General features: G+C 28.9%; 2 pseudogenes; one reads left to right on the top strand and one right to left on the bottom strand.

The window, feature by feature from the left end:
• The first annotated feature begins 4576 nt into the window (after positions 1 to 4576).
• Positions 4577 to 5569, top strand: LOC125838804 (uncharacterized; annotated as a pseudogene).
• A 2802-nt stretch (positions 5570 to 8371) lies between these two features.
• LOC125838803 (uncharacterized) lies at positions 8372 to 9612 on the bottom strand (annotated as a pseudogene).
• Between the last annotated feature and the right edge of the window lie 4230 nt (positions 9613 to 13842).

Below are 13842 nucleotides of genomic sequence, written 5' to 3'. Positions count from 1 at the left end.
AGTGATTCAATTAAGAGAAAATGTGACTATCTTATATTAGGTAGGGTAGGTAAAGACTAAAGTAAAGGATTTTGATGTACTTGGACTTAAGATTATAATAGTTGGGCTAAATTTTAAGTGTTGGGTTTGAGAAAATGGTAAAGTTAAACACTTAAGTTATTTAAAATTTAACAAAATATTTATATTTTATTTATGAATAGTATATAAATAATTATAAAATTTATATATCTAATTTATCGGTTTGGTTTGGTTATTTTTATAGTTTTTTTTAGTAAAACAAAAATCAAATCAAATAGTATTGATTTTCAAAATTTAAAACCAAATATCAAATTTTTTAATCGATTTAATTCAAATTGCAATTTGATTTAATTTTTTTAACCATAACTATGAACAGCCCTAGCTGCCGTAGCATATATGTAACTCATGCTTTATTTTTACTCGAGGTCTGTCAAAAAAAGAAAAAAACTATTGTTACGGAGGATGTGTGTTGTTATTTTCTTCTTCTTCTGTTTTCCTCCCGTGTGTATTTTTATTTTTAAATAAAAGATACAGGTGATTTTATTTTGTTTTGAATTTCTGATTGTCATAAGTTTTTTTATTTTATTTGGAATAGAATAAGTAGTCAACTCTTGCAAGAATGAAAGGTGCTAAGTATTTATTTGGGATGGAATTAGTCATTATAACTCTCGCAAGAATAAAAATTGCTACTCCATTCGTCTAATAATAGTTGTCTACTCTATTATTTTGTGATGTCCAATAATATTTGTCTACTTTATGAAATCAGTGGATAATTTTACACTTAGTTCCTAATTTACCTTCATCATTAATTATAGTCATTTTTCTCTTACATTTTTTGACATTTTATTTATTATATTCAAAGGGGATATAGTAAAATTACTTTTCTATTTATAGTTTCTTAAGAGGTGTACGAAGTCAATAATGAACGACTATAATTGAACAAAGAAATAATTTATTTGCAATGGAATTAGTCATTATGACTCTTGCAATAATGAAAGTTGCTATTTATTTGGGATGGAATTAGTCATTACGAATCTTGCATGAAAGAAAGATGCTATTTATTTGGGATGGAATTAGTCATTATGACTCTTGCAAGAATGAAAGTTGATATTTATTTGGGATGAAATCAGTCATTACTACTCTTGCAAGAATGAAAGTTGTTATTTACTATTTGGGATGGAATTACTCATTACGACTCTTGCAAGAATGAAAGTTGCAAATAGATTAAGAAAGAAATGAAGATTTTTAAAATTTGTGGTCCAAAATGAATGATAGAAATTTGTGTGACTATAAATCATTTCATTAAGGGTAAAACAGACATTTTACAATCAAATTATTATACTTAATATAGAAATGTGTTATTCTTTTTAGGACTGACTAAAAAGGAAAGTAAGTCACATAAACTAGGATAGAGGGAATATTTATTTGAGATGGATTTAGTCATTACGACTCTCACATAAATAAAAGTTATTGTTTATTTGAGATGGAATCCGTCATTATACTCTCACAGAAATGAAAGTTATTATTTATTTGGGATGGAATTAGTCATTATGACTACTGCAAAATGAAAGTTGTTATTTACTACTATTTGAAATGGAATTAGTCATAAGACTCTTGCAAGAATGAAAGTTGCTATTTACGAAAATCTTTATCATGTGAGAGGCATACATATTGTCAGTTGTGTGAGGGCCTCTTTAGCTGCCATTTATATTGGGGAGGGGGGCATAATTTATATATTTTCATTTTCTATTTTTTTTCTCCTCCAATTTTAATCTTTTCTTTTATTTTTTTCTTTTTCACTTGTATTTTTTTTCAGCTTGTTAACCATAGAGTAATATTAATTTTTTTAAATCAATAACAAACTTTGGAAGTTGCCCAAAGTAACTAATATATCTAATTTATCTGTATATCATTTATTTGAGGAAAAATTAAAATAATATGTTAAAAAAATAGTCACTATGACTCTTACAAGAATGAAAGTTGCTATTTATTCGGGATGGAATTAGTCATTACGACTCTTGCTTGAACGAAAGTTGCTATTTATTTAAGGATTAATTTATACACTGAACATTTTTGTTATGTGACTTAGTTTCAAATATATTTGTATTGGAAAGGAAAAAAAAATTCTACCATAGATACCAGCCAAAAGATATCATAATACATCATGTATACAAAAGGTATCATGATATATCACATATTCGAAATGTATTTGATACATTCTGTATCGAAAGATATTATGATACATTATGTATTTAAAAAATATTATGATACATCATATATTCGAAAGATATCATGAGTCCGGAGCTAAAAGGGCAAAAAAAATTATCAAAAATTCCGAAAGGGCACATCAATTTTTTTTAACCAAAAGGGTAAAATCGCTCCTAAGGGAACGATATCCTTCGGAGAAAATTAACTCCTTTTACTCCGTTAAAATAAATAAAAATCGCTGCCGTATCAATTTTTATCGATTTTTTAAAATTGTTTTTCTCGTAAAATCGCTACCTTAGCAGCGAATTTGTCAAAAAAAAAATTAAAAAAAAATCGCTGCACCGTCAGCGATTTTGTCAAATTTTAATTTTTTTTTAAATGGCTGCTTCAGCAGCCTTTTTAAAAAGAGCAACTTTCACATATAACAAACATAAAAATTATATTTGTATGTTATAGCTATAGTTTACATAATTGTGCTCCATAGCAAATTTTATGTTTGCTATGATACTTTTGATTTGTATAATTCGCTACAAACATCCAATTGTGTACAAATTATTCAGTTTTGTATAAATTCATTTATACATTGTAATTTGTATAATAAGATCTGTATTTGTATAATTATAAGTGTATAGACGAAAATATATGTATTTGTATTTGTATTTGTATATACACTTTTCCTCACTTTATACAAATAAAAACACATTTTATACATTTTATATCGAAATGTATAAAATGACTAATTGTATATCGAATCAGATGACAACAAAAGGGGATGTTTGCTGCGAATTACAATTAAAATAAACTATGGCTATAACATTTAATTTGAATTAATAGTTTGCTATTGCATACAATTTTCCCTTTTAAAAAAATAATTTAATATCGCTGCAATAGCAGCGATTCTCTTTTTTATTTATTTTTTTATTTTTAATTTTTTTCCAAAACTTCTTTTAAAAAAAAATTTAAAGACAAAAAGGCTTTGGAATAAAACGCTGCTCAACAGCTATTTAAAAAAAATAGGGAAAAATTTAAAGAATTTTAAAGAAAATCGCTGCAATTGCAGCGACTTTAATTTAATTTTTTTATGTAAAAAAAAAGAAAAAATGCTGCTCGAATAGCGATTTATTTCTTTTTAAAAAATAGACAAAATCACTGCCGGTGCAGCGATTGTTTATATATATTTTTTAAAATCTGGCAAATTTGCTGCTGTGGCAGCCATTTTATGAAGAAAAAGTTTTTTTCTTTGACAAAATCGCTGTTGTGGCAGCGATTTTGTTATATTTTAACGTAACGGAGTAGACGGAGTTAATTTTCTCGGAAGGATATCGCTCCCTCAGGAGCGATTTTACCCTTTTGGTTAAAACAAAAATTGATGTGCCCTTTTGAAAATTTTTGACAAATATTTTTGCCCTTTTGACTTCGGACTGAAGATATCATCAGATATCATGTATCCAAAAGGTGCATTATATATCATGCATGATACATCATGTATTCGTGTGTAGTTTGTTCTTGCAAAGTTAATTTTGATCATTTTCGTATTTGTTATAGTATTGTAAGGGTATACGTGAAAATAATTTAGTTTCATTTTTATATCTGTTAATATAACTTTTTTGGAAATTGATAGAGCTATGAAGTTTTACAATTCTATCGCAAATGAATAACATAAATTTCGTAAATCAAGAATTTATTTTGAAATTTAAATTATAGTTACAAAAGATAAATAACAATATATTAAAATTCTTGAAATTAAGATGATCAAATTGAACGGGTCATGATACAATCTAATTTCTAATTCAACCCATTTTAATCATTTCAATTTTAATTCAATCCGTCCATTTAATAACTCTGAAATTGAATTATTTCATATTTCTTTTCTTATATAAGGTGGCCAGTTGGCCACAGTTATGCGTCTAAATTTATTTACATTCAAACAATAGTATGGCAAAATGGATTTTTAGTAATAATATATTCTTGTTTCAATTAAGTTCATCTGAGATCAATTAAACTCATTCCATCATATCCTCACATGAACCAGCAAAAAAAAAAAACGAAAAGCTTCATTTTCGTGCAACTTCAGACATACAACTACGTACGACTTCCACAGTTGATCATCATCCTACCAGCACCGCCATGGAGTTGTTGCTGCTACACTCTCCGCACTATCTAATTACCGTATCATCTTAGTCTTCAACTTTCAAATTTTCTGAAAAATTGTTAGTTCCAATTAGGCACCACTCAAAAAGTTGTGAAATAGGTATAAGATTGAGTACATCACCTTTTTCTGAACTCTGCTATTCATAGCAAAAGCTTAGTGCACTTTTCTAAACACAAGATCCTAGTAATAAACATGATGATGAATCTTCTGGAGGTGGTCGTTCAAGTAGAAAACAAGGGCGACATTCCCGTCTATTTGAAAGAGATTTTCCTTCATGCATTGCCAGGACGATACGGCCTTGTGAACCGTTCAGCACAAAGGTTATCGCGGCGCATACATTTTTTGCCCGCAATAAGTCCTTCGGGAGGCCCTCTACCGTAGAGGTTCATATAAATGGGAAATTGATTCAGCGATTGACGCCGCAGATCTCCTTTGTACATTTCCCAAAGATCATCGTCGATGGTTTTACTGATGGAAAAGGATCAATCATCCGTGTGATTCATCCACAACGAGAGTTGGAACTCTCTCGTTTGAGGTAGGAAAAAAATATAAAGTTTTATTAGTCTATAACTATATATTATATCACAATCACATTTTCAATTTAATTTGAAACGGTAAAGGGCCAAATACCAGGGGTGGCCTCTACAGCTAAAAGAAAAGGCAGTTGCCCTTAGGTCTCCGTACCCTTTTTTAAAAATTAATAAAAAAGAAGCAAATATAGATTATAAATATTTTTTACAAAATTATTGAGTATTATTTCTAGAAAATATAAAATTTTCATTAAAATGGCAAAAATTAAGTAATAGAAGTTTGACCAATTTAGAATACTATGTCTCAAGAAAAATTAAATGAATTTTATATAATAAACTTCACTAAAAAATACATCGTCTATATATAAGTAAAATTATATTTTAAATGGTAAAATAAGACGTTTTGAACACCATTAATGAAACAATAAACGTTCTTATCCCATTGGATTCTGGTCCTCACCCAAAGCTGGGGCGAACAACATCCGTGCAAGTTTGATTCCCCAAAGCTACAATTATGAAATTTTTGGCTCCGCCACTGCTCCTACCTTCATTTATTCATGTTGTTTTATATATATACTCGATCTTGTTTATGATCAGGGCATTCAACTTTCTTGCTATGGGGTTCAAAGAGAGGAAGGAGGTGTGGGTTGTGAAGAAGTAAGGACTTAATCAGATGTAGGAATACTGAGGCTGCGGCTATCATATGAAACTCATGCTTTATTTGATTCAGGAAAAAATGTTTCTGTGTCTTTTTTTTGAAATTTTAGTCCCTTCAAATCTATAGTTGACAAATAATTGAATTAGAAAACTGTGAATACTATTTTTGGACTTCGTAAGTCACCATTGCAATTTGCATGATGTTGTTTTTGAGGTTATCCTTTACAACAAAAAAAAAATCCCCAAGAATCAGAAAAAAAAATCCAATATATATATGCATATGCTTGTATTGCCTGAAGATAAATTATTATCTTCATTTGCACAACTTGGACTTGGTGACCAAGTAGCATCCGCAGAAATCATAAATTAACCTTAAATTAAAATAAGTATATAAGATGGAAGTCCACTCATGAAAGAGACAGATATACAAATTAAGCAATGCATTAAAATCGAGTTTCATTTGCTTTCAAATGATTTTTTCTTTCAGATAACAGTTTTATATATTAGTTAAGAAACTATTACACTCAAAAAAATAAAAATAAAAATTGTTCAAATTAGACCAAATATTATAATTTTATATGATGATCGTTTCCCCCATAACAATCTAATCAATTTTCAAAATAATTTTTTTAAAAAAACATCTCGAGTATAAAAATAGTTTAATATATTTTATTATTTTTTATTTTTGTTTTATTTTATGATAAAGAGTGTTTTTATTTTATTTTATTGATACAAAACAAAGTTCAATAAATTTTCGCTATAAATTACTCGTATTATAGTTGTGTGACCTTTTGAGATATTAACTCCAATTTATTAAGATGACAATTATTTACCCTCAAATAATTTAAGTGAGAAAATAGTGAACATGACAATAAAATTTTTATTCTCCTAGCTAGTTAAAAGGCTATAAAAAAATAATATTGTCCACCAATTATCTACCTTGATCCATTACATGAAATAGAAAATCCCATAATAATTTAAGGGTATAATTGAAAATAATTTTTTTTTGTAGAGTTTTAAACCACACACAAAATTAGGTGAGAAGCAGTAACCAAACACTTGATATAAAAATAATTCATGCATTACCAATTCTTGCATTACTAATCCATGCATTGTTGATCTTTGTACCAAATGACCCCTAAAAGGGAGCTTTTTTTGTGTGTCTGTGCGCGCGCACTCTATTAAAGTTGACCCTTGTATGATCTTATACCAAAATTTAATTGCTTGAGAAGATTTCAACTTAATTTTATGCTAGGTTCTTTATGACCTTTATGAACATCCAATACACTTCCCGCACTTAATATTGGACCTTTACACCTAGGAGGTTTGAAGTGTTACAACAACTAATGAGTATATGATCAACATATGAAAGAAACAACAGATCCCAATGATGAAATTGTAGCTTATTGGGGTGCATATCAAAGACTTATGGGCAAGCTACCATATCTGACCATAACCAGACGAGACCAGACATTGCCTATGCCCTATAGTGTGCAGACACTGGTTCATATATTTTGGCTTCTAATCCAATCTATCATGAAAGAACTAATTAAGCACATAGAAATAAATTGCCATTTTATATATAAGGGAGAAATTAAATTCAACGAGGATTAATGAAGATTGAGTATGTCTTAACTCATGATCAACCTATTGATGCCTTATCCAAAAGTCTTTACAGAGTATACTATGAATATCTAATGTCCAAACTTGGTTTTTCTAGCATCGATCGTTGCAGTACCAAGTTTGAGGAGGAGAGAGTATAGATATACAGAATGTATACACTGATATACATATGTAATATACATCTTTAAGTGTGTATTAATAGTGGGCAGTAAAAAGTAATTCACCCCTAAATTCTCGTTAAATTTAGGGGTGTTTTCAATCTTTATCTCGAATTTTAATGAGCACCACGCTCCTACAAGAGTTTGAGACCGACCATTTGCTATATCATGTATTTAAGTTGAATTAGTAAAGTAAAGGAGTATTTTTAAGACCGTTAATAATTTGAGGATGAAACTAATAAGTAATTCATGCCAAGTTCAAGAGCATTTTCAATACTTCTCTCATTTATTAATGAAAGAGATGATTTGGCTAAAGAATGAATAGTAGTACCTCATTAGGCGTCGTTAACAATTAGCTAAAATATTGGATTGTGACTAAAGAATGAGGAATATGTGATGTGGAATAAAGAGTTGACATTGGGACAAAAACAACACTTTCAGTACGTAGGAGGAAAGCATGTGGGGAATAGTTTCCACAGCTCTTCATGAAATGAAAACTTACTTCGATTGAAGGTCTAAAACTTATATCCTTTTGTCCAAAAGTTCCTTTTTTTTTTCTTTTCAAAATGATACTTTAAAGAACAAACACCTCTAAAGACCGTGTAACTGTGTAAGTGATTCCTTAAAACAATATAAGCATTCTTGCAACAAAGTCATAATGACTAAAAAAAAACTACTAGTTATAACAATAAAAAATTCAAAAAAAAAAAAAAAACACACACACACACACAAAATTACTAGCATCTTTAAAAATTAAAATACAAGACTTACAATAATAAAAAATTCAAAAACATAACAAAACCACCCGCATCTTTAAAATAAAAATACACTCACAGGAGGAAAACAAACGAAGTAAAAACAACACCACACGTCCTCCATAACAATAATTAAAAAACAACACGCAGCATCAACACACATCCTCCATAACAATAATTAATAAACAAGACGCAGAATTCGAGTCAAACTAAAGCATAAATTTCGTATGATAGCTGTAGCCTGCAGTCTCCATGCATATAACTGAGTCCTTACTCCTTCATAACCCAGACTTCTTTCCTTTCTTTATAGCCATTTGCCAGAAAGTTAAAGACCCTGATCATAAACAAAATTGAATATATACAAAATAACGTGAATAAATCAAGTGATAAACCCCTCTCACATGAAAATGATACTACATTTTTATATACTAAAGAAATAATCAAAATTTTAAAAAAAAATCAAAGCGCGCGGAGGGAATGGGTCAAACGGCTGGGTTTAAAAAAAAATTGACATTTAAAATTGGGGTGGATCATTTATTTTTGAACTTGTCCTATTTAAATTAAACACAAATTTGTACCAAAGTATAATAAGAGGAATATATTTAGATATAAAATATAACGAGGAGTGTAAATACAAACTATTTCTAATAATACAGGACATGGGTGACTTAAATACATTAATAGACTAAAGTCACATTGGAATGAAGTCTTAAATGTTACTAGCTCCATTTAAAAAAGAATGGTCTATTTTCTTTTTCGGTCTGTTTCTCTTTCCTTTTTTTTTACAACACTTTAATTTCAATTTTTTATATGACATGTTAATTTTTTTATGAATTTATTATAGCAAATCCATTTTATTATTATTCTTTAGACATAGTATTCTAGATTTATAAAACTAAAAAATATCATACCTGAACAAAAATATAACAAATGGTGTATATATAAATTATTTCTGATAGTATAGGACTGGGGCAACAAATCATATCGGAATGGAGGTGTTAAATTTGGGGCTTAAGACAAACTGCCTTTTGTTTTAGCTGTAGAGCCGGCCTTGGTATTTGACCCTTTACCATTTCAAAACTGAAAGCAGAAAGATGATTATGATATATATATATATACACTCTAAAAGTTCATATATTGTTTTTTCATAAGAAATTAAGTACCTCAGACGAGAGATTTCTAGCTGTCGTTGAGGACGAATCACACGGATGATTGATCCCTCTCCATTATCAGAAACACCATCAATGATGATCTTCGGGGTAATGTACGAAGGTCTGCGGTGTCAACCGCTGAATGAATTTCCCATTTAGGTGGACCTCTACGGTAGAGGGCCTTCCGAAGGACTTATTGCGGGCAAAGAAGGTATGCGCCGCGATAATCTTTGTGCTGAACGGGGCAATTCGGATCACAAGGCCGAATTGTCCTGGCAGTGCATGAAGGAGACTCTCCTTCAGGAAAACAGGAATTTTCCCTCTATTTTCTATTTGAACAACAACTTGTAGCGGATTCATCTTAATTACTAGGATCTCGTGCCTAGAAAAGTGCAGCTCGGTGCACGCACAGGGTTCAGAAAAAGATGAGTTTTGAGAAACTCTTACTGGAACGATCCACTGAGAGAGAGGCTTCAACTTTAAGTACAGTTTTTTGAGAAATTTAGACGTTGAAGGGTATCAAGACGATGCAAATTGGAGAGCCTAGCAACAATTCCATGGAGGGGCCGGTAGGATCATGATCGGGTGGTGAAGTTGTAGTCGTTTGTCCGAAGTTGTAGAGACATAATAAAGGTTTGTATGTTGGTTCATGTAAGGATAAATCGATGAGGTTAATTGGTTTGAGATGAACTTAAATGAAATAACGATGTATAGTTAATAAAATTCTATGTAGCCAGACTACAACTTATTTGGAATATAAGTTGAATGTAATGAATTGGATGTTAATATTGATGCGGAGATTAATGAAATGTTTTTCCCTCACAAAAGAGATGTAATAGAATGATGGAATTAGTATACAACTGTTACCCTTTTATAAGAAATGAAATACATTTTCTCTAAAGCAAGAAATTATGGTCAGATAATACAAGGCAATAGTGCAGATTAAACATAAAGGACAAAGAACCGTTTGGATTGGAATAAAAGAATAAATTTTTAAGTAAAAAATAAAAAAATCAAACTTAAATGACTTTTAAGTCAAAAAAATAAAAAATAGATGAAAATCACTTTCGATTTTTAATTTTTTAAAAGTTATTTCTAATTTAATTTTAAATTATTTTTAACCATCTCGGGCTCAAAGTCACGACATACCATTGGAAATTGGAATATTCCTAATTTACAACGAATTATAGAAATAGAGTCAAGTCAACTCTGCATCTTCAGCCCCAATTTTTGCCAACTGTATTTCATAATTTTATTTTGCTAAATATCGACCTCCTTAAATGGTGATGAAACTATACTCTCTTTTAGGCGCATGAGAGAAATGAAAAATCGAAAAAATAGCTTTCAAGTGGATTCAACTATTAATTATCACATAATCAATGTAATGATTTGTTTATTTCAATTGTATTTCTCCATATTTTTCTCTTAATATACATTGCATATTTTATTTTGCATGTTTTTTTATTCGTTTTCATATTTAATAATTATTTGTTTCAACTATATGAGTATTTCTTTTCATTTTCTGGATCCAAATTTACAAAATAGGTAAAAATTTATTTATTTTAGCCAAAGTAAGAGAGGTTTAGCTAAAATAATGAAGTTCAACATATATTTTCTACAAAAAGGAAAAAATATTTGTGTAGTTTTTTTCATGCAAAGACTGTTTATTTCACTTATGTGTTGTTTCTTTTTCGGATCAAATACAAAAAATATTTGATTGAAATTTTATTTATTTCTTCTTTAGATGCCTTTTTCTGAAGTTGATTAGACTAAAATTATTTTTAGTCTAATAAATAATTATTGCTAAAATATAGTTGTTCCAATTTCTTTTAACAATTTTTCAATTGAATTAGCCTTTGAAAATATAATTTAAACAATTTGCGAACTTAGAAGAGTAGAAATATATATTTTATTCTAAAAAAAGTCACGTGAACAAAAAATTTCATATGATAAAGCATGTGTTACACATCCCTGAGTTGTAGCATTTAAATGATTGTAGGCTTGTAGGTATCAAATTACCTAGTTAATGGGTGATTAAATAAATACAAAATTTTAATATACATTAAATAAAATTCAGTAATTTTAAAAGGTCATAATCCAGTCTGCCTATAAAATAAGATCACTTTTCTATTGTCCCTTAATTTAATAAATGAGAATATAATTATATTTGCTTAACTGGTGACACGTCATGTCAATGTAGGATAACTCTTGAATTACTTGTAAATTAATAAATTAGTTTTCTTCCTTACTTCATTGCTTGTTTCTGAATCCAACCACATTTTAAAATTAAGTGAATATTGCCAAGAAAGTCTTATTTTTTGCCTTGACATTTATATTAGTATTTCTATTATATAGTTCATACGCGTGCATTAATATGCCGACATTTTGATTTTCAAATACTTCAAATTGGATTTATATATTAGTAAATCATGATAGTCACTTTTTAATTAAAAAAAGATTATATACGTTAAATAAAACGTGGAAAATAGCCTTTTTAATTTCCAACTTCCCTTTCATCGTGTGAATGGATGATTTATGACGATCTCAATGCTGATGCTAGATTTATTTAGGGAAATTTTCTTAAATATCATAGCACTATTAATTAATGCTCCTAACAATAGATTATAGAAAGATTATTTGTTAAATTATATACATATATATAAATACATACTTAAAATACGTCCGACATACACACAAGACGATATACAATGATATATACAATTGTATGTACAGTAATACTAATAGGACATACGCCCAAACATACACAATATGTATGACTTGTGCGTCATATTACTGGGAAAATTGCTTCAACCACCAAATCAATTTAATTAATAAAGAGTATGACATCAATAATAGAAACATTTCATTTTTCTATACTCATTTTTTACATTCATGTGGGTTTGGGCGGTTTGACACTCTCAAACCCAAAGCTAAACGAATTATTAAGAGCACCTTCATCGTTAAGTAAATAGCTAGACCACATATACCCCTTTAACATGGGTGTCACGTGTGCATTCGATTTGATTTTATACTATTCGATTTTGATTTTGAAATAGTATAATTCAATTCGAACCAAAATAAACTTGGCTTGGTTTGATTCTTTTCGATTCGATTATTCGGTTATGTCAATAATTAAAAAAATAATCAAAGTTATATTTGCAATTTGAATCAGTTATATAATCAAAGTTATATATATATACACATAAAATCTCTTAAATTTACTATCTAATATAAATCACAAGTAAAACGTACAACGTAATACTTAAAAGTATACAAATTATGGATTGTCCAAACATAAACGATAAACTAAATCATAATGAAAGATAATAACTAAAAGGGGATATACAAAAATAATATAATTCGGGTTTTTCGATTTATCAATTTTTATTTTTCTAAATTCGAAACCAGATAATAGGGGTGTACATGACCGGGTTGGTTCGGGTTTTCCAAATATCAAACCAAATAATTTGTATAAAAAAATTAAAATTTATAAACCAAACCAAACTAATAAAACTCGAATTTTTTCGAGTTTTTCAACCTTGGGTTGATTCGAGTTTTTTCAAATACCAAACCAAACTATTTGTGTCGAATTTTTAAATTTTTAAATCAAACCAAACTAATAAACCTCAGGTTTTTGGATTTTTCGATAAAGTATTCATACAACTTATAATTAACTTGTGCTCCAAATAGTTTTCTATAAGTCCAACCAAAATACAACTATCTAAGGTGTTTCTTAAGAAAATAACACATAATATGAGATGGGTGATGACACTAAAATATTCAATAAAAAATAATAATGAAATCATATAAAATAAATATTGCAAATTGATAAGTCATAATTTAGAAGTACTAAATCATGCTAAAATAAGTCTAATAAGTATTAATTACCTGATTAAACATTAAAGAAAAAATAAATTAGATTATGTATTTTAAATGTTTAAACCAATGTAAAATTAAAGAACAAATATTCAACATTGTTGTCATTTTTAGTGTTCAATCAATTTATTTTGTTAGCATTAGTATTGATTTAATTTCGAATTGAGCTTTATTAGAGTTACTAATATATATGGACTATAACCTTTATTAGACCATTCAAAATTCCAAGTCTCAAAAAATTTGAAAAAAATATGTTAACAGATAAAAATTATGAAAACGTATAAGTAATACTACGATTACTGAAATACTATTCCATTTCTCTTTTCAAATTTAAATGTATATAATACGTCTTTAGAAAACATTGGGGCTCCAAGCCATTGCTGTAGTGGTATTATAGTCGAGCCGGCCCTGTTAATATGAAGCGGCTACTTGGTTAGATAAGATTTAAGGGGTAGAACTTTTCTGTTTCATATAACACCCCGGTAGTAACTTCTCCATTTCACACAACACCCCGGTAGCACTTCTCCGCTCAACCATTCGATTTTGATTCTAAATAGTAAGTATCATCTGTGGAATAGAGGGGATACATTTTTGTTAACCTAATGACTGGACTCTTCTTTATATTTTCAAACATATATACATAGGTTCCATTTATTGCATGGTTTTATTAGCTTTTAGCATCGGATAAGTTCAATTGAAAATAGTGTTTCCATT

Source organism: Solanum verrucosum, unplaced genomic scaffold (genome assembly GCF_900185275.1).
Source record: "Solanum verrucosum unplaced genomic scaffold, falcon-dt-bn FXZP01000182.1, whole genome shotgun sequence".
In the NCBI taxonomy this organism is placed as follows: domain Eukaryota; kingdom Viridiplantae; phylum Streptophyta; class Magnoliopsida; order Solanales; family Solanaceae; genus Solanum; species Solanum verrucosum.
The sequence above is the reverse complement of the archived record's forward strand: the minus strand, read 5'-3'. Positions and strand labels throughout refer to the sequence as shown.